The 27,712-nt window shown below is 51.4% G+C and overlaps 1 protein-coding gene across 1 annotated transcript in view; it reads left to right on the plus strand.

The window, feature by feature from the left end:
• Positions 1 to 767: 767 nt before the first annotated feature.
• FIGNL2 (fidgetin like 2) overlaps positions 768 to 27,712 on the plus strand; it is a 44,452-nt gene continuing 17,507 nt past the window's right edge. The window contains exon 1 of the mRNA XM_030558404.1: positions 768 to 826. The gene's annotated coding sequence lies outside the window, so the exon portion shown is untranslated. The remainder of the gene's footprint in view (positions 827 to 27,712) is intronic.

Consider the following 27,712-nt stretch of genomic DNA (forward strand, 5'->3'; position numbering starts at 1 on the left):
GCAGGGAGGGACCTCAGTTCTTTCTGTTATGGGATCTCAGGGTGTGTGCCTGAGTTTGGCCCAGACTCCGGGGGGGGCAGCATTTGAGGCAGAGGTGCTGGCACCAGGGGAGCTGCCGCACCCCCTGGTTTGATGGGGTTCCCAGGGACAGATTTTACAGCTTGGTTCAGTGGCTCTCAGCACCCCTGCTACAGACAGCGTCCGGCACCCCGGAGAGCATCCCCCATAGTCGTGTTAACCCAGGAACTTACAGCTCCCCCCCCCCCCCCCGCAGGAACCCAGATCAAAGGGCTGAGCCGCTGGAAGTGACCTGGGTGAAGGGATTTGTGCTCTGGGGCTCTGGCTGCTCTCAGCACTTCTCCCCAGCAGCCCCTGGGCCGGGAGGCCACAGCTGACGAGCTGAGCCAGGCAGGAGGCAGCATCGCCCGGCCCATTGGTCACCGCCCCAGCCCCTTTCTGGCTGAACGGGGGGAGCTGGGGGCGGGCGCAGAGAGCGGGGCGGGGGAATCCAGTGTTGCCGGAGAGGCGGAGAGGACCCTGGGGCTTGCGGGGGGATCCCTGGGGAGGGGGCTTGCGGGGGGAGGCGGCAGAGCCCTGGGCAGGGCAGGGAGGGGTCAGCACTGAGCAGGCTGCGCGCCCCCCGCCCCCGAGCTGCCCCAGCCCAGCCCAGCCCCGCAGCTCCCGGCCGGAGCAGCCGCCGCAGCTGGCTCCGCATTGTCCCGGCGGCCGCAGGATGCCGAGCCCCGCACCGCCGCCCGCCGCCCCCCGGGCCCGCGGTATCGGGGCCTGCGCCGGGCTCCGACAGGGGTGAAGCCGGAATGAGGAGGTGAGTGGCCGCGGCTGTCACCGGGGCGGGCGGCTCGGGAGCGGGCCCGGGGGGCGCAGGGGCCGGGTGGGAATGGGGGGGTCGCAGGGGGTGTGGGGTTTGGGGGACTTGCCTGGGGGTTAGGGTGTGAATGGGAGGGGGTCGCACAGGGTGTGAGGTTTGGGGGACTTGCCCGGGAGTCAGGGTGCGAATGGGAGGGGGTCACACAGGGTGTGGGGTTTGGGGGACTTGCCCCGGGGGTCAGGGTGTGAATGGGAGGGGGTCGCACAGGGTGTGGGGTTTGGGGGACTTGCCCGGGAGTCAGGGTGTGAATGGGAGGGGGTCGCACAGGGTGTGAGGTTTAGGGGACTTGCCCCGGGGTCAGGGTGTGAATGGGAGGGGGTCGCACAGGGTGTGGGGTTTGGGGGACTTGCCCGGGAGTCAGGGTGTGAATGGGAGGGGGTCGCACAGGGTGTGGGGTTTGGGGGACTTGCCCCGGGGGTCAGGGTGTGAATGGGAGGGGGTCGGACAGGGTGTGAGGTTTAGGGGACTTGCCCCGGGGGTCAGGGTGTGAATGGGAGGGGGTCGCACAGGGTGTGGGGTTTGGGGGACTTGCCCGGGTGTCAGGGTGTGAATGGGAGGGGGTCACACAGGGTGTGGGGTTTGGGGGACTTGCCCCGGGGTCAGGGTGTGAATGGGAGGGGGTCACACAGGGTGTGGGGTTTGGGGGACTTGCCCGGGAGTCAGGATGTGAATGAGAGGGGGTCACACAGGGTGTGAGGTTTGGGGGACTTGCCCAAGGGTCAGGGTGTGAATGGGAGGGGGTCGCACAGGGTATGGGGTTTGGGGGACTTGCCCAGGAGTCAGGATGTGAATGAGAGGGGGTCACACAGGGTGTGAGGTTTGGGGTACTTGCCCCAGGGTCAGGGTGTGAATGGGAGGGGGTCGCACAGGGTGTGGGGTTTGGGGGACTTGCCCGGGAGTCAGGGTGTGAATGGGAGGGGGTCGCACAGGGTGTGGGGTTTGGGGGACTTGCCCCGGGGGTCAGGGTGTGAATGGGAGGGGGTCGGACAGGGTGTGAGGTTTAGGGGACTTGCCCCGGGGGTCAGGGTGTGAATGGGAGGGGGTCGCACAGGGTGTGGGGCTTGGGGGACTTGCCCCGGGAGTCAGGGTGTGAATGGGAGGGGGTCGCACAGGGTGTGGGGTTTGGGGGACTTGCCCGGGAGTCAGGGTGTGAATGGGAGGGGGTCGCACAGGGTGTGGGGTTTGGGGGACTTGCCCGGGAGTCAGGGTGTGAATGGGAGGGGGTCGCACAGGGTGTGGGGTTTGGGGGACTTGCCCGGGAGTCAGGGTGCGAATGGGAGGGGGTCACACAGGGTGTGGGGCTTGGGGGACTTGCCCCGGGGTCAGGGTGTGAATGGGAGGGGGTCGCACAGGGTGTGGGGTTTGGGGGACTTGCCCGGGAGTCAGGGTGTGAATGGGAGGGGGTCGCACAGGGTGTGGGGTTTGGGGGACTTGCCCGGGGGTCAGGGTGTGAATGGGAGGGGGTCGCACAGGGTGTGAGGTTTGGGGGACTTGCCTGGGGGTCAGGGTGTGAATGGGAGGGGGTCACACAGGGTGTGGGGTTTGGAGGACTTGCCCGGGAGTCAGGATGTGAATGGGAGGGGGTCACACAGGGTGTGAGGTTTGGGGGACTAGCCTGGGGGTTAGGGTGTGAATGGGAGGGGGTCACACAGGGTGTGAGGTTTGGGGGACTAGCCTGGGGGTCAGGGTGTGAATGGGAGGGGGTCACACAGGGTGTGAGGTTTGGAGGACTAGCCTGGGGGTCAGGGTGTGAATGGGAGGGACACACATTGGGGGGGTTTGCAGGAGTCAGGGTGTAGGATGCACTGGGATGTGGGGGAGTTGCATGGAGATATTGACCCTCTGGGATAGGGTTGGGGGGAGTGCACAGGGCTCTGGGGGGAGTTGCACAGGCCTGGGCATGCATGGGGTGGGTGTGCAGGGCAGCTGCATGGGGCTGCCGAGCATGGCCCGTGTGCACAGGGTCAGAGAGCCTGGCTGGAGAGGAGAGAGCTGGGGCGGGGTGGGTGGAAGGTGCGGGGGGCTGGCGTGTTCGAGGCAGAAGGCTGGGCAGGAAGTGAGTGTATGTTGGGGTCGGGGGTGCAGGGTCTGGGTGCATGTTGGGATGATGAGATGCGTCAGGATTGGAGGGCTGTGGCTTGCTCTCGACCAGAGGTCAGAATTCTCTGTCATGTTGGACGTTGGTTCTGGCAGAGTGATCTCTTCCCTGCGAGCGTCTCATCTGCACCCCCGGTAGCTAAAGGCATTGCCCCCACCCTGATGGATTTTGGGGGTGGGGATGACAGGATATTATACATTCTTGTAGCCTGGCCACTGTCATTAAAGCCCCAGCTGCCCAGGTCCCTCCCTCAGAGGCTGCAAGGGATGTGGGTGCATAATGCACTGCACTCGAGTTTCCTTCTGGTACCCCAGGGGGTGGGTTTAGCTGTCTGCCAGATCTCACTGACCACTCACCGTGCTCCAAAAGGATTGGCTGCAAACAATATTGTCTTACATTTCTGTAGCATCTGTTATCTCATAGTCACAGTGCTAAAAAAAAATGCAGCCACTTCTGGGGTGGACAGTGTCTGTCAGACTGGTGCACACAGCTTGCTGTCCAGCCATTGTGGAAGGCCAGTGATTACGTAAACATATTGGAAGGCAAACCCCTAAAAGTGCTAATGGGATCTTTAATGTCCACAGAGAGCAGGAAGGATTCTGATGTTTAAGTTCTTATCTAGAATATACTGAAGAAAATTAATGTTAATAAAGATAATTAGCACCTGGAACTCATTGCCACATGAAGTGTCTGAGGCCAAAACTTAGCAAGATTCAGAAAGGGACTGGAGATTTATCTGGATATCGGGAGTATCTAGAGTTATAGTAGGTAATGCAACAAAGTTGGAAAGAGAGAGTAAACCTCAGTTCCTTCTACCGTCATCTGAAGGGCATGGTGCTGGGCTATGTGGACGTGGATGTGGTCAGGGTAGCAGTTCTGGTGTTCCTGTCATTAATTGTCACCTGGCTGTCACCAGTATGGATAGAGATGCATCCAAACCCCGGAGTGTTTGCATCTGGTGCCTCCACGTCATCCCAACAATTGTCTGTAAATAGAGTTGAAGCAGCAGATCCCGAGTCAGCAGGCTGCCAAGCAGTTTGGTACCTTTCCTGAAGAACTACCTAGCTGCACTACATCTAAAGGCATGTCAGTGTCAGAACTGTGCTGTGGTATGAGCGAAAAGAAGTGCAGCCACACATTCCTCGTCATCCCAAACACAGGTGCTGGCACTACGGGTCCTGGGGTGAGGCGGCACCCCCTGGCTTGATGTGGTTTCTATTCTATACAGGGTTTACAGTTTGGTTCAGTGGCTCTCAGCTCCCCCACTATACAAATTGCTTCAGCATCTCTGATCCCAAATATTCTGAGCCTCAGTGCAGCAAAAATTGCAGGATCTTCCTCCGCTGGCCGGTATGGTGTTTTTGTGTGTTCCTTTAGACGCCCTGGCTTGTACTCAGTGCTGTGTAGAAGGGTGGCCAATTAACAGAAGAGGAAAAGGGTCTAAATCAGGATTAGGCCAGTATCCATGGAGGCTGGATGGTGTGGGGAGTAGGAGCCTAAAGAATGTAGGTGGTTGGTTGGTTGTGTTGATAGCAGAACTGTGTATGGGTTGTACAGAGATGTACCTGCTGCTCTCATATGTGTGCCGCGTAACCCTAGCTCCCCCAAAGGGCTCTGATCATGGACTGTTAGCTGAATCTCTGCTTACTCAGCTCAGAACATTCCTGGCCCCGCCCCCGACCTCAGGGGCATGTATTCATGTCAATGTCCATGCATGACTCCTGTTAGTATGCACATGTGTGCGGCGAGTGAATGGTTCCAGAGCATGCTATAAATGTGTTTATTGGGTAGAGCAGAAGATCATGTACCTTCTAAGAACAACACCACATACGCCCTCCTCCTTAATTGCCAAGCTAATCAGGCAGGCATGGGACAGCACTGGCCTATTCAAATTTTGTAGAATTAAATTTAAATATAGTGTTTTTTTAAAGCTAGGAAGATTTTTCTTTGATTCTTACTGGGTTTTTGTCCTCTTCCTGCTACAAGTAGAAGACAATTCTTTTATTTTACTATGGTTTGTTAAACAGTAGGTTAAAAAAAGAATATCTCACAAAAAATGGTGTGTGTGTGTATGTATATATAAATATATAAATAAATGGTCAATTTCTTTGTGCTTCTGCAGATCCTGTGTACTGATTTATGAGACTAATAATTTTGCTTTGGCATGTGAGATATGAATTCTAAATAATAAATAATATCTCAATTTTTAGTGCAAACAAATTGGAAGAATACAAATATGCTTAACTAAATTCAGAATGAAAAAATCCCTCAACATTTAATATAGTCAATTGAAGAAGGCTATTTTAAGCAGTACAGTTTTGATGAAGAAAATGATTAAAATAACTGGATTTGGCTCTATAATTGAATTATTGATTGTATGCATTTGTATTATGGAAAAATCTCACCAATTTCCTTCCAAATCTTCCCACATGGTCAGGCTGATGGCTGGCCTTGAGTTTTTATGGATCACTCTTTATGTGCTCGTCAAATGTTGACGGGGAGCTGCGGAGGGTGTGTGTGTAGAATTTTGTTTTGTGTGAGTGCCAATGTGTAATTTATGTGGGTGTTTGTTCTCAGAGGTTGTTCTGAATTAAACATTTTGGCAGGGTAGAGGTGCAGTGGAATTAAACATTTCTTTAGATCTAGTTAGCAGGAATGTATGGACATTTTCTTGTCAAGGGCTTTTTGGGATAATGACTGGCACATATTGTATTGTATCCCTTGAAAATCCTTAGAATCCTGAAATAATATAAACATGCAGGCCTGAAGTCAGCACGGATGTGAGAGGGTGAAACTTTACAGAAGTCAAAGGAGCTGCGCCCGTTTTCACCACTGATGGTTTTACGAAAGCTAATTATTGATGGTGAAAATGCTCTGTGTTAATACTTATTTGCTTTTTGCTGCTGGTATCTGGAGTTTCTTTTTCTCTGTTTCAAAAGTGAAACGACAGTTCCTTAAATGCCTGGTTTTTTATTATAAAATGCATGAGATCTGATTTAGCAAAGGAGAAGTAGATCCTGGGGTGGGTTTTTGGTGTGGCTTAAGCCATGGAGGAGCAGAGAGCTGCTGTTCCTCTCTCACAATTAGTTTTCTTTTAACTCAGCTCCAGGGAACGGTTTAGCTAGCAGCCTTTGTTCTGCCTCCATTCTCCTTTAGAAGACCCTCGGCATTCTTTCCTTTTGCCATTATCATTTTGGCTAAACAGAAAGGCAAGTTGTGTACCATATGGATCATGTTAACAATTGCTTATCTGGAGCTGGTGTTTTCTTCCCTCTCCCCAACCTTTTTGCTTCTTTCAGACCTCTGAGTGGAGTTTTAATAGCAGCTTCAATTTGAGGCAATCAGACCGCACGGAGTTGCCAGTTTGACAACGGTTCTGTAGAACAGGAGCAGCCTCTCGATCGCTCGCTCTCAATCTCTTTTGTCTTGTTTCCCAAGAAGGTTCATTTCCCATTTCTGCAGACATATAGCTTCTTCCATGTCACCAGCTGGAAGAGAATTAGCAAATTAAACATGAATAGCACTAAAAATCCCCAGACAAGCCCTACAGAATATTTGGAAATAACCAAACAGTTTTGATTTAGCAGAGACCCTGGTGGGCTTTTGGGGTTTTTTTCCTCATGGAGAAAACAGCACAAATTCATGGCCTAGATTCCCACCGTTTAGTCAATAAAGTGCCTTCATGGCACGTGCAGTTCAAAAGCTGTCTTCCTCTGACCTCTCTGTGTCAGGGAGTTTTACTAGGCGACGAGCCTAATGATATTTTTCAGGTTTACCGAGGCTGAAATACGTATACGCACGGAGGCCAAGGGTTTCAGAAGTGGAGATCTCAGTTTGGTCTCCTAAATCCACATTTAGGCTCCTCGGTAAGTAGCTGGAAGGCTCCAACTCATCGCTATTACTCTCGTTTTACACGGCTCCTACTGAGCAGTACCTTCTGACAATGAGGGCAGTTTGTTTTAGGAGCCTAAAAATGGATTTGAGTGCTTCACTTTGGGCCCCTGTGATGGCCGCTGGGTATAAACTAGATAATTTTTCACATCTTAGCTCACAGAGCGACTACTACTGATTGATTCCCTTGCAGTAAACAAAAAGTCTCACCAAGGTATTTGGTTGCAAAGTCAGTGCTAAGTCTTAAAATAGCAAAGGTGGATCAGGACGAATAAAAGATTCTGCAGAGGACAAAGGCAGCTTGCAAGGATGTGGCCTGCACCCCATTGTCTGTGCAAGTATCTGGATACATGAAGAGGTGCACAGTGGGTCTCACTTGCAATCCAGTTGTTTTGCGATAGCTTGACTCATTGCAGTTGTCATTTGTACCGCCCCGCAGGTGTGTGTGGCAGCTTGCAGTGCCCTGGCAGCGTACAGTCAGCTTGTTCTGTAATATGCTGAAATATTACTGTCTTTGAAACAGAAAGTAAGATTTCTATTGAAACACCCGCAGTTGACTTTCTTCACATGTAAAAGACACCACTGCTAGTTTTCAGCAGTTACCTATTACTGCTCCAGATCCTAATACTTCATTCTCCTGTACCTCCTGCCTTGAAATTCCCATCTCCTGTAACTTATCCAAGGTGATAACGAAAGCAGCTATTGTTTCTATGCGGTGAAGGCAGCAGCCTGGGACTCAGTCGCACCACCTCACTTAGGTGGGATCTGAGCTCACTTGAAAATTGGGCCCTTAATTTTTCTGTGTCTCGGTTTTCTTTCCATTAGAGAGAGAGAACAATACATCCCTACCGGGAATAGATTCATGTGTTTGTGCGTTGGTCAGAAACCCTGGTGGGGTTGCGGTGGGCATAGTAGCCGCTCTAGAGAGAGACCTATAGAACTGGGCTTGTGTATTCACATTAATGATTGGGAGAGCCACTGCAGATTTTGCAAACTATCTGGTAAGTGAGCAAAAACGTTTTAAAAAACTCTCATGTAGAAAGGTGCATCACAAAATGTCCTTTTGTTGTTTGCTTGATGAAGTGCAATTCAGTTTTGTTATTTATGGCACCTGGTAGCAGCAAACATACTGGGACTTATCTTGGGAAAATAACAGTGTCAGTGATGTGAATTCTCCAATCCAATGCTATGCTGATAACTCTTGACTGAAAAATGAGAGGAGACCGCCAGGCACATTTGTGGTATAGTAAACAAGGATTATCTAGGCTCTGGGATTTTTTTATATAGCTTTCCTTTTATCCATTCCTACAATGAGTCTTAACCATCTGCCCATTTACTGTGTGTGTTTGTATCCCTTTCTGACACCACAGTACGTGCATGTGTGTATGGATGGGGTGTGTGCAACTGTACTTTCTGGGATGTAGTAATTAGTCAGTTTCTATTAGAAACCTCAAAATAACAGATCCAAATGTTGGTGAAATCCTGATCGGGATGTGACTTGTATTAGAGCTTCTCGTGAGGAGCGTGGTTCAGTGTTCAGTCTTTGCCTGTTCAGATGCAATCCCTGATTGCATAAATAATACAATAAAATTGCAGTACCCACACACTGCTACTGAGGGCAGAAATGATCCGCTGCAGACTTCTGTGGTATAAACCCTGCTCAGTCAAACCCTGCTTGTTCCTATGCCAGATGTTTCTGGTTTTCGGAGCTTTATGAACCTCTGTTGTTCCTCCCCCCTCAACATGAGGGAAATATAGTTGTTAGCAGGGGAAGTGTCATAACCCACAACTGGGGACTGGAGTAGGGCGTGGGGAAGTGTCGTTTGAGCTGGGATTCTTCCATGGAAATGCCATGCTGCATGGGATGCCTGTATTCAGAGAAGGAGCTTTAGACACCCACATATTAAGCCTGCCTGACACTTTCATCTGTATTTTTGAAAAGCTCTAATGATTCCTGGGTTTTCAGCGGGGACTTTGAAATTTGACAGGGACATCGGCCTGGGGTTGGAGAGGCGCCTTTGGTTGTCCTCAGGAAGAGCCTTTCAGATTTGGCCAAGTTACAGACTGTCAGGGATCATCACTTTGGTGCCTGTGTTGCATGCAATAGGAGTTTGCTGCTGAAAACACTCATCTTTCCATCCATACGGAGCATGCTCCCAGCATCCGGCTTCAGCAGGCCACTCAGAACTGACCCTCCGAGGTGTAGGGGGGAACCAGGTGACATGGCTCCTCTTCTGATCAAAAGTCTCTTGGCCTAAGGAGGGTACAGTGGGCTGGGAACCGGGTGGCAATGCGTTTTCAACTTTCCTCTTCTAGTGAGTGGTGTTAGTGACATCTTAGCCCAGTATTTCGCATCTCCTGCTAGTGGCTGGACCCGTAGAGGATAACTGCCTCTTCCTGCTGTTAGCTCTTGTATCAATCCTTTGCCTTAACCTCTGCAGTGGGATGCAGGAACGTAGGACTGGGTCAGACTCAAGTTAGCTTTAGACCAGTATGCGGGCTCTGACAGTGCGCTGTGCCAGCTGCTTCAGAGGAAGGCGCCAGAACTCCACAGCAGGCAGATGTGGGGTCATCTGCCCCCCACGTTAGGTCTCTAGTAGTTACAGATTGGCTTAAACCCTGAAGCACGAGGTTTAATATCTCATCTAAAATGTTTGTCAATATTAGCTGTTACAACTCTGGCTATTCTTGTGTGAAAGTCCAATGTTCAGACCCTCCTGCTGCTGCGCTCAGATAACTGTGGCGGTGTTACAGAGTGAGTAGACGCAGCGGAGAAACAGGGGGGCATTTTCCATAGGATGGGATCAGCTGAGGAGGAGGCTCTTGCATCAACAATGGGGCTGTTGTGGGAGAAGAAGCTGTTGCTAGATGCTCAGAGGGAGTGCACAGGGGAGTTAAGACAGAGGCAGCTTTGCATGCTGTGTGTGTGAAAGGAACGCCCGCAGGACCGATTTCACTCTTTGCGGTCTGAAGTCCCATGTCCGTCCCCCATCCCCCCGGGGAACGAAGGGACTCGAAAACCAAATTCTCTTCGGTGTAAATATTGAGTGCAGGCAAACAGGCCGTGTCCGGGAAAGGCAGGGGGGCACGGACTTTGTCTCGTGTGGATCTTTGTGCTGCGAGTTCTCAATTGCCCTCCTTGCTGCTGCTGCTAGGACTGGAGTCGGAGCAGCGCTGAGCACGCACGGCTTCCATCGACTTCCGTGGGCGGGGTGGAGGTTCATCATCTTTCAGGATCAGGGGCCACGTTCGTGGCTTGATGTGTTACTGACTGGGAAATAGTCATATTCTGCTACGGCAAAGAGGCCCCAGTTAAGAGCTGAGCTGCCTCGTGCTGTGCAGGCGTAGAACAAGTCCCTGCCCCGGACAGCTTGCATTCTGGATAGGCAATACAGGCAAAGAGCGGGAGGGCGAACAGAGGCAAAGCGACTGGCCCAAGTCCGCACAGCAAGTCAGTGGAAGAGCCAGGAACAGAGTCCAGGTCTGCTGACTCCTGGTGCCCTGTCTGCCAGGCCATGCTCTCGCTGAGGGTAATTCTGTTGGGAACTCAAGCTTTGCTGGCCTGGATGGGCCTTTGTACATAGGAGTAGGTCTCTTGGGCTCTCTACACTGAGTCGTCCTGGTGATACTGAACCTGCCCTGCACCTCAGGCTACCTGCCCAGTGGTGGGTTGATTTTTAAGGCAGGGAACTGAGGCACAGAGCAGGTAAAGGCCAGATTCCCAAAGCACTTGGCCTCTGGGTGCTTCAGCAGAAGATGCACAAATCCTGGCCCTAGGCAGAGGTGGGATAATCTGCCTCAAGTTAGGTCTCCTCCACCATTTAGCTAGAGATTGGTTTGAACTCGGAAGCCTGAAGTTTAAACTCTCATCCAAAATTTACATTAGCCTGATAACTCAGGGCATTCACATTATCCAGAAATATTCGGTCCCCCTTCGAATCCTGCTGCATTCTTGGCTCAACCATATTGCATGGCAGAGAGTTCCCCGTTGCGTGAGAAAGTATTTCCAGTGGATTTAATTGGACGTCCCCATGTGCTCGTGTTGGGAGGAAGGTTGGACGGAAGCTCCAGGTCTGCCTTCTCTAGCCCATTCAGCGTTGTGTCCTGTCCCCGCTGGTTTCCCCTCTAAGGTAACAATCCCGGTCTCTTCAGAAGAGAGTCTTTCCAAGCCCCTTATCATTCTCATTGCCCTTCTCTGGCCCCCTCAGTTCTGCGGAGTCCTTTCCAGCCGTTGGAACACAGCGTTCCTGATGGAGCCAATCTTTGATTTATATCGTGACATTACAGCATCTTCCGTCACGGTTGCCATCCCGTGCGTCATGCACCCTGACCCTTTGCTGCTTTGACCGCAGCGGCGCATTGAATGGAGAGTTTCATTCGGCTGGGGAATCACGCTGAATCGCCAACGCTCCGTCCTGCAGCGCCTCGCCTAGGTATTTTTGCCACAGGCTGCTGATGTGACTTTAGGCCAGTCCCTTAGCCTCAGTTCCCCATCTGTACAGTGGGGATAATGGCGCAGGGGTGTGGGAGGAGAAATGCATTAAAGATTTGTGAGGTACTCAGCTAAGACACAGAGAGAGATTTCTGGGCTATCTCCCACCATGCTGAAGAAGACTGGTTGATGATTGCGAATTTTTCTCAGTCTCAGTTCTGTAGTTCTAAGGAATTCCCCCCCATACCCCCCACAGAAAAGCCAACACGCAGTGAAAGGCCGATCTGAGTGCTGGGGGGCTACAGACGGGACACAGTGTTTCTTAGGACCCAGTGCCTGTTAGGCTGAGAGATCAGCAATTCTGCCAGATCCTTCTGGTGTTCTAGTAGCTTCGACTTCCTCCCTCTGTGTGTGATTGCACGGGGTACGAGTCAAGGGAGCCAATGGAATGCGGCAGAGATGAAAGCTGGACTGGACTGCAAACCTGGCAGAGCAAAGCATGAGTCGCCTTACGTGCGTGGTGGGTGAGAACATGAATCGCAGGGTCGGATCTCTGTTTTCAGAGGATTTTACTAGAAGTCCACATTGTTCCATCTCATCATTTCAAGTGTTGATCATCAAACCTTCCTCGGTAGTCAGTATGGTGATGAGAGACCCTGGTCAGATCCTCCACTGTTGTAACTCATCCTCACACTGTTGAAGTCAATGAATCTACACTTGTTTACAGCAGCTGAGGATCTGATCTCTTTCCCCCTCCCAGCCCCCTTAACAGGGTTTTAAAGTTACAGCCAGCTCTGAGCTGCAGAGTTTATTTTGCTGTGTAACAGGGGTGTTGTAAAATCCTCCACCTGGCCTTGGGGCCTGTCCTCAGCTGTAGTTAATGTTCGTTAAACTGTACAGACTGCCAGAACAATTTTTCCTCCAATGATGCCTGCGCTGTGTTGCTTATCAGGAACTCCTGATCTTTATGGGGATCCTAATAAACCCATCCAAGGCCTAACAAACACTGCTGAATTATAGGCTAGATCAGGAAGAGACGCACATTTAAATATTGTCTCCCTTCTTCCGCTCCCACCCTCCCCCACGGCAAAAAAAAGAAAAAAATACAGCCATTCCCTTAAGTAACCAGATAATGGAACTAAATATTGACACACGTCTTATTATTAAATTGTGGCAGTGCCGAGTATTGTTTGTATTGGGGAACAGAAAGATAGTGGCTTCCATAATGAGTTGACATCCTAGCAGAGGCCCCAGCTGAGACTGGACCCCGTTGTGCAAGGTGCTGTACAAACAGAGGGTTTCTCTTTACTCAGGTAAAAGGGGAGGAGCTATAAAGCACATGTGAGCTGTCATGTTCTACAACTCATGTCAACAAGGTAAGCTGTACTTTAGCACAACTAAGCCCATGCTGAGTTACAACTTGCCGTGTCTACAAGAGGGTTTCACAATGTGCTAGTTAATCGATTCTGAAAAACCCACCTTTTATGCTAGCCCAGATAGGCTCCTAGGAAGAGACAGCTCTTGCAATGTAAATAGACAAGGGGTAAGAGGGGAAAGGCCCAAGGTCACCCAACAAGTCAGTAGCAGAGCTGGGACTGGAATGCAAGACTCCCAACTCTCAGCCTAGGGAATGACCCACGAAGCAGCACTTGCATGTTCATGAATAGTTTCTACTGTAGATCCATTCCAGGGGGCTCCCCCTTCGCAAAAAACAGTCTGTTAGTTGCCAGATTATTTAATCTGTTGCTGGGATGCGGCTGCCTTCAGATACTTAGACTGTTCTGTTCACGGCCATGTTTCCTTGTAAGCTGAACAAGTGAACTCTTCAGCTGGTTCCCTTCTTTGGTGGGTGGGGTTCTTGCTGTCTTCTGGGCTCTCATCCTTGGTTCTGACCCTGAGCCTTTTAAAGGAAAAAAAGATTTAGCCAGTGAGCCTGTGATTGATTTCTGGGCTTAAAGGGACCGTATGGGTTCATAAGCCTACCCCCTGCTCTGTCTGTCCTTTTTCATGATAGGTCTGTTCATAAACTCCATGTCCCCCGTGCACTGTGCTATGCTGCAGCGCTCTTTAACAACAAAACAAGTGCTGCCAACCTAGCTTGCGTGGGGCAACCTACCCTACAGTAACAGACTGGAGAGAGCTGCGCCCCAGAGCTTGCAGCGGTCATGAGCAAAGTACTCGACGGCATGCTAGAATCCCGATTCCTCAGCGAGCAGGATAATATGGGAGTAACTGTATAGCACTGATGGGAAGAGGGAAGCAATTTCAGTTGTAAAGAGCTATAGGAAATGAGCGTGATTAAAACCGACTGGGCTAATGAGAAAGCCCTACGGTGGTGATGCCCCGTTCATAGTGCAGCGCTGGATCAGAATGTATTGGTTTTAGCTGCTTGTGAGCTAGCAAAAGTCTTCTATGTATGTGTTAAAAAATCCTTACATAGAAAGGGAGAATTGAAAGGAGGGGGTTGCAAAGTGGGCAGCAGTGCGTGTGTTGGGAGCTTGGGTGCAGGGAGGATGCCTGTGCTGCCATATCTAGTGGTAAAGGCTAGAGATGCACTGGCCGCTATGCAAACACAGAATGACAATTGACGGAGAAGTTGTGGGGTGGGTAATCTAAGAAGTCCTGGACTGCTGGCTAGAATCCTGATGCTCTGGTGAATGTAGGAGTAATTGATGGCACCAGGACTAATGGTCGCAGAGATATGTAATTAAAGGCCAGCGGTGATGCGCTCCTAACCTGGGCTGTGTACTGGAGGTTACAGGGGTTGAGTGTGTTTTGAAGGTGATGTCCTGCGATTCACGCTGCTGCACTAGGAGGATCTCTGCCAGCCAATGGGCAGCCCAGAATCCAGCCGTCTTGTGCCTCATTGCGATTTGGGCTGGGAATGTCCTGCCATGTCAGAGCCGGGTGAAGTTGCTGTGGGCTTGATTCTCTGCCTAAGGGGCCTGATTTTCGGTTGCCCTGCACCTTGTGCCCTCACTGACCCCAGTGAGGGTATAACTGGTACAGGGAGAATCAGGCCCTCCCCCATATACTGTGACATCAGCATTAAACGTGACAAACAGAGCAGATGGGACAATGCAAAAAATGCCACTTGGAATGATGCAAAAATGTTCGTATTGTTCAACATTTGTCATTTCAGAGGTAAACAAAGAGGCTTTGTGCTTTGGCGGGTTTCCTGTGCATGCTGGTTGGCTTTTTGTGCTTGACATCACATAGTGCAGCGGGATCTAGGTGCCCCGAGCTTGCTCTGGCATCCCATACTAAAAGAATATGGATCTCTCTTTGGGGGCCGGTCAATGTAAGAGAACCAGAGTCGACTAGAGTGGCTTAGTTCAAGCATTAAAACTGGATGCATTTAGCCCCAGAGTTCCCTGGTTCAAACCTAAGAGTGGTGAGGGGGCGGGGGTATTGCACTGTTTCTCACTGAGCCTCAGGTGTCTGCATGTGTAATAACACAACACGTACTGCCCTGGTCATTTCTGGATCTCAAAGCACCTTATGAAGGGAAACAACAGGAATAACTTCAGATTTGCCGAGCGTCCCCTGTTGGTGAGAAGGTGCTGAATGGAACTCTCTGCTTTCTGGTCTAGGCTGCCCAGGACTGGGGGTGGAGTGGGGGGGGGGGGCGGGGCTGGATTTCGGGAAGAACACCAAAAGCGTCATGGTTGGGAGAAAGGACGTTTCCTATGGAAACTGAAATTACTGAATGCATTTAGCTTGGTTACAGTTAAGGAGTGTGAAAACTGTCAGGAAGCCCTGGAAGGGTATGGGACCTCTCCCCCTTCCAGTGGCCAATCCAGAGATGGCTACTGCCAGCTAGCTAGCATCCTCCTGCTTTTAGAGCTAGAGGTCTTTGGGGAGCCTGCCAAGCCAAGATGGGAGGCTGTGGCATGAACATCATGGGGGGAGGATACATGGGATCGTATAGCCAGGGGATGCAATTAAGTGAAGGGCAATGTAGGCCGGCTCTGGCGGGGAGAGGGTCGTAAGGGTGGAGTGGTGTCCCAAGGGAATGGAAGTGGTCCGGAGCAAGCACTGCACACTCGGCAGTTGGGGGTGCAGCCAGCAGTGGTGAGGAATGGGGTAGGGGGCCTGAGAGCTCCTTCCCTCCAGAGATGGTGTGAGTGGCCCCGTGCGTTCGACAGAACAGTGAGGCTCACGCTTCTCCTTTTGGAGCCTCGGGAAGGCCTGGCTGGCCGAGCTCCACGCCAGCGGGGCTGTCTGCGGGCGGTAAGGAGGGAAAGGCTTCCCATCTCAGGGGTGCGAATGGAACTGGGCCCCGGCCTTCCAGGAGCTGAGCTGTGGCCTGAAGGGGCCGGTGCCAGCGCTTGGGAAATAAAAACAGTGAAACCCTTGAAGCCAGAACCAGAGGCCGGGTGCTGTTTTCATCGGAAAGGGAGAGGATAAAAAATAATAAATCAGAATAAAAAATAACCGGAAGTGAGAGAGAAGTGGGGTGGGGGGGACTGCAGGGAGCCTGGTCAGTGCACATTCTTATAGCGCAGTATCCACCCTCTGGGATGCGCTCAGCTCTGCCCAGCAGCGTCACTCCCCTGCTCCCCCCTCTGGGTGCTGCTCCTCCATCTTCCCAGCAGCATCCCACAGGCTCCCCCGCTCTTCCCTCCTCCCTGGGAGCGCTGAATTGGCCGCGCATTAAAGCCATAAATCTGCTAAAATAATAACATGCCACGGGGGCTCGTGAATAAATTGGACTTTGCTAAACCTCTTCGTGCTTGTTTATCATGTGGCGAACGGGGAGGGTAGAACCACCCTTGATGTCATCTCTCTCCCCCTCCCCAACGCCTCTCCTGGGAACCTGTCTGGGCCAGAGCCCTGATGTCCAAGGTGAGTAAATAACATGGAACAGGAGAACTTCATGCCCTGGATGGATTTATAGTTACCTGAGAAGACATTAAATGCTCAGGCCTTAGCGTCACTCAAAGAGGGGGTTGTTTCGATGAATGCTCAGTCCAGACTCAAACAGATCAAGGCATGGAATATAGAAAGGGTGCTGGGAGAAGGTGCCCGGGCATTTCCATTGCAGAGAGATGATCTAGGGAAGACCTGTGGCTCCAAACACCTGTGAATGTTAAGGAAGTGTGGGTCTGGGCCTGCTCCGCTCATCTGGCTGCATTTTAAATAAGTTTTAGCTAATCAGTGATGCCCGATGCAGCCTGCTAAGGAGCAGATGTTGTGGCATCACCTCTCCTGGCCAAGATCTGACCAGGATGGTCCTGGTGTTATAAAACTCTGTGTGCCTGGTTAAGCCTGCTTGGCCCATGCTGACGTCTTCACTGATTTCCAGATGAGCTGAAAACGGCAGCTGTGCAAGCAGAGTGCAGGCTGTCTGCGTAGCAGGCCATGTACAGTGAGCATGGCTCTCCGTGTGCTGTAACATGCCCGGCACTTCTTCCAGGGTTCTGGGAGCCTGGTTGTCAGAGGTGGGTATGGGTCTCAAATTGCACATTCAAAGGGTTGGGGAGTGTGGATCTAGGGGCTGGGTGGGGGAAGGTTGGAGTCGGGGGGGGGGTGTTTCCCAGTCAGACATAAGGAAAACTACCAGATTACATTCTCTTTCTCTCCCCCCTGCAACAACTAGTGACCTTAACAGGACCATGTGACTGGGGACTGTAGCAGTGGGAGGAACTCCGTCAGTCCAAGAGCTCCAGGCCATTAATGAGATCGGCACACCGTGCGTCAGGCAGCGGATTCACCAGTGATACTGCCTCTGTTTCCCTCCTGACCTCCCTGGCTATGTGCAGGAGAAGAGATGGGCCGGGGCCCAGCTTCTCGTCCTGGCAGTGGGACATTCTCCATCTGTTTTGTGCAAGTACCCCCGAGTCCCAGGGTGTGTCTACGCGGCAATCACAGGGCGTAGAGACACCTGAGCTAGCTTTAACTGCGTGAGCTCGGGGGCCGGAGGAGCAAAGCCACAGCAGCATGAGCGGGCTGGCTGCCCGAGCAATTACTCAGTGTCCCACGTCTACGCCGAAGCCCCTGCTACCCTGGCTCCAGTTCCCAGCCAGCTAGATTAAAGCTGGCTCATGTATGTCTGCACACGCTGCTGTGACATCCAAGCCCTATGACTGCAGCGTGGACGCACCATTAGCATCGCCAGTGCCATGTTCTCCCAACACCTAGGTCATCTCTCCACTGCCAGCTTACCATCCCCTTTCAGTGTCACTTCGCCTGCCATGTTGAGGTTTCCCTGTTCATCGACCTTTTAGTGCTCAAATGTGGCCCAGAATCCTTTGCATTGGTGCAAATGTTTCTGAGGCACGTGGGAATGGTACAAACTGAGCAGAGGTAGGGCAGGGCCTACTGAGGTAGGGCAGGAATTCCACAGGTGGAGTGGAGAGACAAAGGTGCCCGCCCAAGGTCATGTACTGAATCTGCAGCAGAGATGAGAATAGAGCCAGGAGTCCTCGCTCCCAACCTTGCTACTTTAGCCACATGACCATCTGTGCCTGTCCTACAGGGGAAGCCCTATCGCTTGGTGTCTCCCCAGTAGAACGGTGTTTTATACAGAGGGGCTAGTTTCCTTCTGGTTGTCCATGCTGTGGGGCTCAGTGAGCGGGGTAATGCCCCCAGCTCTGTATTGTAGGACACTAGTTTGTGCATATTCTGCTTTGCATCATCATAACCTGTGCCCTGAGCAGCTCAAGCCACGGGACAAGACTGATCTCTTAATTTCACTGGTGTAAATCCGGAGTAACTCTGTGGAAGTCAGTGGATTTACAGCAATGTAACCGGGCTGTGGCCTGGCAGCTGGTGGTTATTCTGTGTGAGCTAGGTACGTGTTCTAGAAATAATATGATTATGTATCTGACCTTGGGCTATTCGCATCCTCCTCTTACAAGGTGATTACTTTTTAATGAGCGGCTGCTGAAAAGAGAGGAAAATTAATTATTTCTGCCTTAAGATTAGCTCTGGGAGACTAGAATAGCTCTGGCCCAATCAATAGCATCTTGCCAGTTGGATGGAGCCACACAGCCTTGCACGGTGCTGTGGGGTGCGGTGCAGATTTTCACCCCATGATTCCATGGCACTGGGAAAGGGAGGCTGCTGTGACCTTATGGGGAAGTGCCTGAGTCAGAGGAGGTTGTGTCACTTATATTTGTGCGGTGTAAGGTCTGGAGTGTGGAGTCAGAACAGGCAGTGCATTACACTGTGTATTCTTATGGACGCTCACAGTAAACAAAGGGGAAGGCAGCTGGTGCTATGACTGGCAAACGCTTCCTTTCCCGGATACCGAAATCTCAGCATTCATGCGTGCAGTTTGCAGGACAGTCTGCAATGCGCCCCAGTCATGGTCCGTATTTGGGGGAACACCGCCTATTCCACTCGAAATGGGGGGTCTTTATTGTCTTACATAGATGTTAGGGTGCAGTATAAAACCCTAGGGTAAGTGGACTCTAGTAGTGCTAAGAATCCTTGGTCAAGTTTGCCTCATAGTGCAGGGAGCTGCACAAATGTATGGCAAATGGCAGTCCCTGCTCCAAAGAACATACAGTCTAAAAGGACGATATTATACCTACCGGTGGGGGTACAGGACTGACAGCTGGAACTCCTGGGTCCCATTCCTGCCCATTGACAATAACAATTATATTGATGCAACACAGCGCCCCAAGCTTAACAGAATGCAAGCCAAGAATAAAGTGCCACCGCTTTGAAATAGAGACCGTTCTAATGCAGAAGTGAAGGCATAAGCCCTAAACAGCATGTGGGTGGGTGGGGGGTGAGAGAGGAAAGCTCAAAGGGTCGTGTAAGATACCCCATAGCAAGGAAGAGCGTAAGGCAGGGGTAGGCAACTTATGGCACACGTGCCAAAGCCAGCACGCGAGCTGATTCAGTGGCACTCATGCTGCCTGGGTCCTGGCCACTCGTCTGGGCGGCTCTGCATTTTAATTTAATGGAAACTTCTAAAATATTTACTTTACATACAACAATAGTTTAGTTATATATTATAGACTTCTAGAAAGAAACCTTCTAAAACATTAGAATGGATTACTGGCCCATGAAACCTTAAATTAGAGTGAATAAATGAAGACTCAGCACGGCACTTCTGAAAGGTTGCCGACCCCTGGCAAAAGGGTTGGGAAACTCAAGGAGTCATGATTCTTCATGCTCTGTGCGACTTGTAGTCAGATTTTCTAAAGAGCTTGGTTTCCAAATACACAGCCTTACCAACTTGATTTCATCACGAGTCTTGCAATATTTAATGATTTGCTTAAAGCCCCAGCTGTTGAGGTCTCAGAAACTTGAAAGCGACTCAAAAGAATCACTAATTAAAAAAAAAATTATCACATTTGGGATCTGACCAATGATTTTTTTGAACACTTGACGGCACCAAATACCCAGTGTTGGTGAATGACATTGCAACAGTTTGGGCCAGATTTTTCCCTAAAGCTCAGCCCCACTGAGCTCTCATGAAAAATCTGGCCACTTATTTTGATGCCTAACTAGGAGCAGTGGGAGTGCTGAGTACATCTGGAAAAGTATGTGCCTCAGTTTCCCCAGTCTGTAAAATGGGAGTGAAAAAACAGCAGTGAGTGCTTTGAGATCCTCAGACAGCAGCTGGTGTGTAAATTCAAAAGGAGAGTATTCTAGTGAATGGAATGGAAAAGCTGCTTGTGAATGGAGTGCTGCGGGGATCCTGGCTTTTCAGGCAGCCAGGATGGCCTGCAGAAAAGAAAAATGAGTCAGAAGGCTGGTGGGGAACAAAGGGATCCTGGAGGGACCTAACGCTCCCAGAGGGAACTCATTACACTCTGTGAGGCTCCTGATGGGAGAGGCCGCAGGTGTCACTGTCAGGGCCTGAACCGCTGAGGTGATGAGTGCCCTCAAAATCCACTGGAGTTGGAAGGATCGTGGGCTTTAGCACCTGACAGGATCTAGGCCCCATGCCAGCCCTATGTCCCAGCATTTCTCAGTGTGGGGCACAATCCCTGGGGTGGGCATGAAGGATCCATGAGCTGATGTGGGTTCACATTTACCAGTGTGTGTGGGGGGGAATTGTTTTCATTTTCCTGGAGGTCGGCTCGGTTTTCAAACACTCAGGAGACACTGCTCTGACCTGCCTGGGCAGAACGAACTGTGGCGCTGTACGATACCTAGTGGTGGGGCCCTGGTCAGAGGTTGGGTCCTTGGTCCATGGCCCTATCGCACTACAAGTAAAACACAATTTCTCTAGCTAGAATACTTGTCTGACCCCCATCACCACAGTACTTGAGTGCCTCACAGTCTTTAATGTGCTTCTGTTCACAACCCCGCTGTGACCCAGGGCCAGGCTGCTATCCCCCGGCACACATGGGGCACACAGACTAAGCGACTTGCACAGAGTCAAAAGGGAAGTCAGCGGCAGAGCAAAGAATTGAATTTGAAATTATCAGAAATATTTTCAGTGACACAGATGCCTTCGTCCCGGACGTAGCTGGAATCTCCCTCGCTCTCTGATTTAACCCTTGTTCGGCACCATTGCCTGTTGCATCCATTGCCATAATATATCCGGGCATCACTGTGCCATCTCTAAGTGACTTACACCAGGGATGTATTTATCCATGTAGACTTGGAGCTTGTCTAGACTAGGGAAATTAGCACCAGTCTAATTAACATGACTACATTAGCGAAAGTGGCACCATCTTGTGCCCATGCCATGCATTGCTTACTTTAGGTGTCAAATAGCAAGAGGTGTGATAGAAGTGTATTGAATACTGAATGGGCTAGAGCATCTGTTCTCCCTGTCCTGTAACACAAGCTAGAGGAGACACTCCATGAAATTAAAAGGTGAAGAAGTTCAGAATGGATTAAATCCAATATGGTTTCACACATGGAATTAGACTGTGGAATTCTCTGCTGCAGGAGGTCATTGGGGATAAGAACATAACAAGATTCCAGGACAGACTGGACATTAATATGGCTGCTGAGGAAATCCAGAGTTGCCATAATTAATAACAAGCCATTTTGCAGAAGGGATATTGACACTCCTGCCTCAGGGCTTAAACCAATGTCTCCTGATTAGGGAGCAGAATGAGCCTTAATGTAGGGGGCAGATTATCCCACATTTGCCTCCTGCACAGTTCTTACACCTTCCTCTGAAGCCTCTGGTGCTGCCCTCTGTGGGAGACAGGATACGGGACTAGATGGACCTTGGGTTTGATCCACTCTGGCAAGTCCCATGTTTCTGTTTGACCCTGGTTTAAAATAGCCCTAGTGTAGAAAGGGGCTCAGCTTGTTTGTGCTTTGGAGCAGGGGCACTGTCTCTTCATCGCGTGTATGTGCAGCAGCTCACTCAACGGGGTGTTGAGTCCCAGGTTTGAAACCTCCAGGAGCTGCTGCAGTATTATTAATGAATTCGGTGGTGTATAAACCCTTGTTTGCTACCACCCAGCCTCCCCCCCAAATACGACGCCCTGTGACAGGTGAAAGAGCTACTTGAGAAAAGCATGCTCTAATTTGACACAGGAAATCAGTGCTGGTTTCTTACAGGATCAGTAATCTGTCCTATAAGGCATGTGGCTTCATCGCTCTGTTTACGTCCCCCTACCCTCCACTCCACACCCCCCCCACACACCCCACGCCTTGCCTATTCTTCCCCTGTATTAGCCTTTGGGCTTTGTTAGTTGCAGGTTGAGTGGTTCAAATGTGTTAATTCCCTCCCTTGGGGCTCTGTCCAGCGTGTGTAAATTCCCAGAGACGGGTTGTCATTGGCCCGCACAGCACAATGAATACGCAGAGGGGGCTGCTGCGCCAGGTCCTGCGATCCAAGTGGCTGCTTGTTAATTCGTTAGAATAACAGGGCTGCAAACAACTCCTTCCCTCCATCCCCAAAACCCCACTAGGACTGATAGGGACTTTCCTCTCTCATCCTCCAGGGTGAAATCTCCACCTGCTGACTGTACCTTTACATGGTTACAGGCAGCTCAGCGAGTGATACAGTTGTCGTCTGGGTCTCAAGAATATCTCCTGACCTGGCAGATTCCAAGATGGGGAGGGAGCTTGGTGGTTGTTTAATAGGGTAAACCCAACCCAGAGTGGTGAATGGATTCTCCGAGCCAACAGAGGCCCTGTCTGCATTAAGGAAATTCACGTGGGCAGGGCCGGCTTTAGGCCAATTCCACCAATTCCCCTGAATCGGGTCCCTCGCTGAGTGTGAATCTCTTCCCTGGCTAGAGTCGCCTTTTTAATTTTTACTCACCTGGCGGTGCTCCGGGTCTTCAGCAGCACTTCGGCGGTGGGTCCTTCGCTTGCTCTGGCTCTTCGGCGGCACTTTGGCGGCGGATCCTTCAGTGCCGTCAAGACCTGGAGCGAGTGAAGGACCCACCACTGAAGTGCTGCCGAAGACTCGGAGCACCGCCCGGTGAGTACAAGCCCCACGTGTTTTTTTACGTGTTGGTTTTTTTTTGTCATCCCTGCCGGGGCCCGGTCAAAACTGTTCGAATTGGGCCCCACACTTCCTAAAGCCAGCCCTGCACGTGGGCAGAACCCCAGTGCTATGCCTACCTCGCTGCAAAGCTGTAATGTGGCCGTGGTGCATAGCCAGGCAGCTTCGCCCTGTCACATACCAAACTGAGCTGCGTCAGTGTGAGTCCCTTTGTGCTTGTGTCTGTCTGCATTTGGAGGCATCCCTGGTGTGATTCCAAGGCTGTCATGACACCGGCACAAATTTCTTTAATGAGGGAAGTGGAGCTGGTCATAATTTTATGTTAAATGCTTTTGTCTGTGAAAATAGGCTTTGTTGTCCAAACCGCAATGTATGTGGGAAATCTCCACTTTCAGTCAATGTTTAGGGGCAGTTAATAGGAAAACAGAAACCCATGTGGTCCTTCTAACCCTATGATTTCTATGGACATTTTTTAAATTTTATTGTATTTTTTTACTTTCTTTATTCAGGTTTTTGGCAAGTGAAGGAGTTTGGGTTTCGTCAGAAATTTTTTTTTTTTTTTGACAAAAGCTTGAAAATATTTGACATTTTTTTTCACAGGACCAAAACCGTCTCCTGTCCAGCTCTAGTATGAAGTGCCAGATCCCAGTCAGAGTCACAAGGGGGAAATCAGAAGCAGCTGCATTAAAAGCCAATTGACTTACTCTGGATTTACACTTACACACCTGAGATCAGGACCAGCCCCAAAGCCCCAGTCAGTCTCCTGCTAGGATGACTGGGCCTTGTTTAACCTCTTCATTTCTTTTTGGGGTCAATAAATAAATACCAGGGAAAATCCTGCTGTCTTTACTGAGGCAAAATTTTCATTGTCATTGACTTTATTGATAGCCTGAGGATTTAAAGTGGCATCTTCAGTTAGTTTAAAATGTTCCAAGGGGTGGTTTACTTTATTTTAAAACGGAAAGGTGCAGTGTGACCTTGCTTAGCTGAGCGTCAGTTGTCCCTGAGCTCTCAGTTACCTGAACTGGTGGCCTCAGAGGTGTCTCAGTTGCAGTGAAAACTACTTTGATTAGCTGAGTATTTCAGTTCCCCCCCGCCCCAGTGTTTTTTCAGTTAATCAGACTTGTGCTGATTTAGGACCCATTACAAGAGATTCAAGGGGACTTGGTCACCATCCTGTTAGCCCCTGGCCAGGTTACAAACCCTGCTCCGTTAGATCGAGGAGGAGGAAGAGGGGTTTTAACCATGTTCCAAAACTGAGTGAGAGAGAGCCTTTAGAAGGTGACAAGACCTGCTGGTGCCAGAGACTGGAACCTGCTCTATAAACTAGAACCATGTTGTAGCTGCCTAAGGGGATAACTGTGGTGCAGGCTGGCCCCGGACTCCATTGTCGGGGTGTAGATCGATGCTGAGGCTTAGGTAGGGTTGCCAACTTTCTAATAGCACGAAACTGAACAGCCTAGCCCTGCCCCTTCCTGAGGCCCCGCCCTGGGGCTGGGAATGAGGGCTTGGGGGTTCAGGAGGGGGCTCCAGATTGGGGGGGTGTCTCAGGGCTGGGGACGGGGGTTGAGGCTTGGGGTTGGGGCGTGGGCTTACCTGGGGCGTCTCCCGGTCAGCGGTGCAGGGGGAGGCTAAGGCAGGTTGCCTGCTTGTCCTGACATCGTGTTGCACACGCCCCGGAAGCAGCCGACAGGCCTGACGCTATTAGGCGGAGGGTGGGGCAGGAGGCTCCACGCGCTGCTCTCGCCTGCTGCAGGCACTGCACACACACCCTCCTCCCCCCCACTCCCATTGGCCGGTTTCCAGCCAATGGGAGTGCGGAGCCAGTGCTTGGGGCTGGGGCAGCGCGCAGAGCCCCATAGTCCCCCTGTCTAGGAGCCGGGCTTACTGGCTGTTTCTGGGGTGCAGCGCGGTGTCCCAGGACAGGCAGGGACTAGTCTGCCTAGCTTGCAGCACCGCCAACTGGACATTTAACGGCCCAGTCGGCGGTGCAGACTGGAGCAGCCAGGGTCTCTTTCCAGCCGGGTGTTGTGGTAAAAAAAAACCGGACACCTGGTGACCCTAGGCTTAGGCTTTCAAAGGGGCCTAGGGAAGTTCAGCACCCTGAATCCTTCTATCCCTGTTTTGTGTTTCTAGTTCTACCAATTCAGCTGAACTTGTCAGGCGAAGGGAAGGTCACTTCCGTGAGCAGAAAGGTGTAGAGGTGCGTGTGTGTGTGTGTGCGCACGCTGCAGAAATAGAAAATGTTTATACATGCAGAGAGGGCTGGAGCGGCGCTGCTGTTCTTGGAAGTTGGCATTTTTCTCATTCTGTAGCATTCACACACACGCTCCGTCTCTCTCACATACGCACTAGACCCCTCCCCCGCCTGTTCCAGAGCAGATTTCTCGCTGGGGTTATTTACAGCCCATGAAATCCAGGTTACTCCCCGCTCAGAAGCAACCAGCCTCCCACTCTGGGAATGCTCCGCGGACTAGCGAGGCCCTTGCGGAAAGCTCTGCCCTGCTAGGAGCTTCAGTGGTTATTTACCATGCTGGAGTACGTAGGCACCATGTTTCCTCCTCTCCTGGCTCAGCAAGAGGGCCCACGGGGGCTGCTCTGTACCAGAGGCACGTGAGGGACAGGTTGGAGTTCTTGGTTCGAGCCCCTGCTGCTCTTGTGCGGTGGAATGAGGCTAGCAGCTGCAGGACTCTGCTGCTGCCACACAAAGCACTTTCCCAGACACGCCTTCAGTGGTTCCTGGTAGTTTGAAACAGTTCAATTGGAGACCCGGAGGGTGGTGATGTGGGCCAGCCTGCTCCTGAATGGCCCTGTCCCTGCCCACGAGCTCAGCTTTGAGGCAGGCAGGTAGGCCGCACTGGAAAGCAGGTAAATGCCTCACGGTGCACACTCCCCATGGGCCAAGCCATAGGGCGGGATTCTGCTGCCAGGTCCTGCCTCTCTGCGCTGCTCTGGCTGCAGGAGGAGAATTGCCCGGCACAGGCCTACTATGTGTGACCCTGTGCTTCCCTCCCCCCACGAACCCCTCGGTGGGGGCATGACAGGGCATGCAGGCCCCTCGCCTGGTGCTACAGAGGCTGCAATGGAGCCCCCCAGAGACTGCCACCAGTTTGAGCACCCCCAGCTGTAATTTAAACCTGGGGTCAGTCCAATCCCTGGCATAGCTTGACATCCCCAGGGCACAATGGCAGCTTAAAGCCACTTTCCCAGGGCTGCTTCTTGAGGAGGGCCAGCGTGGCATTGTAGCGTTTAGCCCACTGTGCCCCTGGATTCTGCTCCCAGCTCTGCCACTGCCCCTGGCTGACCTCAGCCAAGTCGCTGAGGCTTGCATTTGCAAAAGCACCCACCAAGTTAGCTGGCCCATCTGGAGGCACCTGGGGCCAGCTTTACGAGGGGCTAGGCACCCACGGCTCCGACTGACTTAGTTTGGAGTGCTGGGTGGACACCTGAAATTAGAGATCACTTCCAGAAATGTAGGCCTGAGTTTCTCTCTCTGCCTCCATTTCCCATCTGTCCAGTGGGGATAACCCTCACCTGGTTCAGTCTGTGCTTGTCGGGGCATTGTCATGCTGCCCTGTGGAACTCGGAGTGTTCTGTACTGTAGTAACTATTCTGTTCAATCTAGGTTCCCACCACGGTGGAATCTGTCTGCCTTCTGGCCATGCTTGAAGTGATGTGGATAACGTCTGTCCTGTGTGGGTCCTCCTCTCTGCCCTCCACTCCCCAGTGGGAGGATTGGGGGGCAGAGTGTCTTGTTTTGTTGGGGTCTTGATTCTGTGAGAGCCTAGAAGTCTCCTGCTCATCTCCTTGAACTGATGCCTCAAAAGCACATGTCCAGGCAGAGTCACACATGTCCAGTCTAATGCTGCGGAGCTGAGTGATCTGATCTTTGAGGACTTTGCCAGGTGCTTAGAATCCACTGTGCTTTTGATCTCATGTAATGCGATAAGTGGCATCCTTGTTAGCACATATCTGCGCACAATGGATGGGTTTAGTTCTGTCCTGCTTCAGGCTGTCAGCATAGCAAAAACCTAGGAATCTGTGGGTGTTTCTTGGTCTGTAGCTGATAATATTTTAGCTTTTCATTTAAGAGCCTCTTTCATCCTGAATGCTCCCTGCACACTGCCATTAGATTAACACAGCACCCCTGAAATGCATCCAGCTCTGGGGTGGAGGACAGCCATTCCCCACTGAACAGTGTGCTGAACAATAGTAATAGTTTGCACTCTGGGCGCATCTCTTATCAGAGACTCTCCAAGTGCTTTGCAAACTTTAGCTGAACCTTGCAACACCCTGTGAGGTAGGCGGTATTATTAATATCATCCCTTTTCTTACCAATGAAGAGACTGAGACCTGTGAAGAAACTTGCCAAAGGTGGCGCACAAACTCAGTGGCAGAGCTTGGAATGGAACCCAGGAGTCCTGACTCCTCGTGCTCTGGCTGCTAGATGCACTCTCGTTCTCCAGAACAGAGCATGGGCAGGAAGAGAAAGTGTGGGCAGAGGTGCTGAGGAGGGCATGGGAACTCCTTAACGTCCACCTGGAGCAGCCAGCACCTTGGCTTTTAATGTCTCAACTGGATGATTGACACACAAGATGGAAGGGCCAACCCAAGGCAAATGTGCCACTGAAGTCCTGCTTTCAAGTTCGTTGAGATCTTGCGTGGCGCAGTGGCCTGGTGTGCACAGGTGTGAATTTCACCCAGGATGCATTGCATGTCACCAATCCTTTACCTCCCTTGGAAGGAAAAAGGGCAGGGCAGGGCCCCTGTGGTTTTGGACAACTGAGGGGCATGTCCGGGTTAGAGGAGGATCTGTCCGCTGAAGGCCACACCCTTCCTTTTACGTAGTGATAACACTTGGATCATTTGTTTCCATAGCAAGCTGGGCACTGATGCCTTCAAGCGACCCCCATCTCCAGGCTGGAGAGTGACCATGCCCATGTGCCCCCAGAACCCCAGTTTGCGGGCACAGATCTGCTCTTTATTCGAGTCCTGGCTGCTGCACATGGTTCTGCT

Source organism: Gopherus evgoodei, chromosome 3 (assembly GCF_007399415.2).
Source record: "Gopherus evgoodei ecotype Sinaloan lineage chromosome 3, rGopEvg1_v1.p, whole genome shotgun sequence".
Classification (NCBI taxonomy): domain Eukaryota; kingdom Metazoa; phylum Chordata; order Testudines; family Testudinidae; genus Gopherus; species Gopherus evgoodei.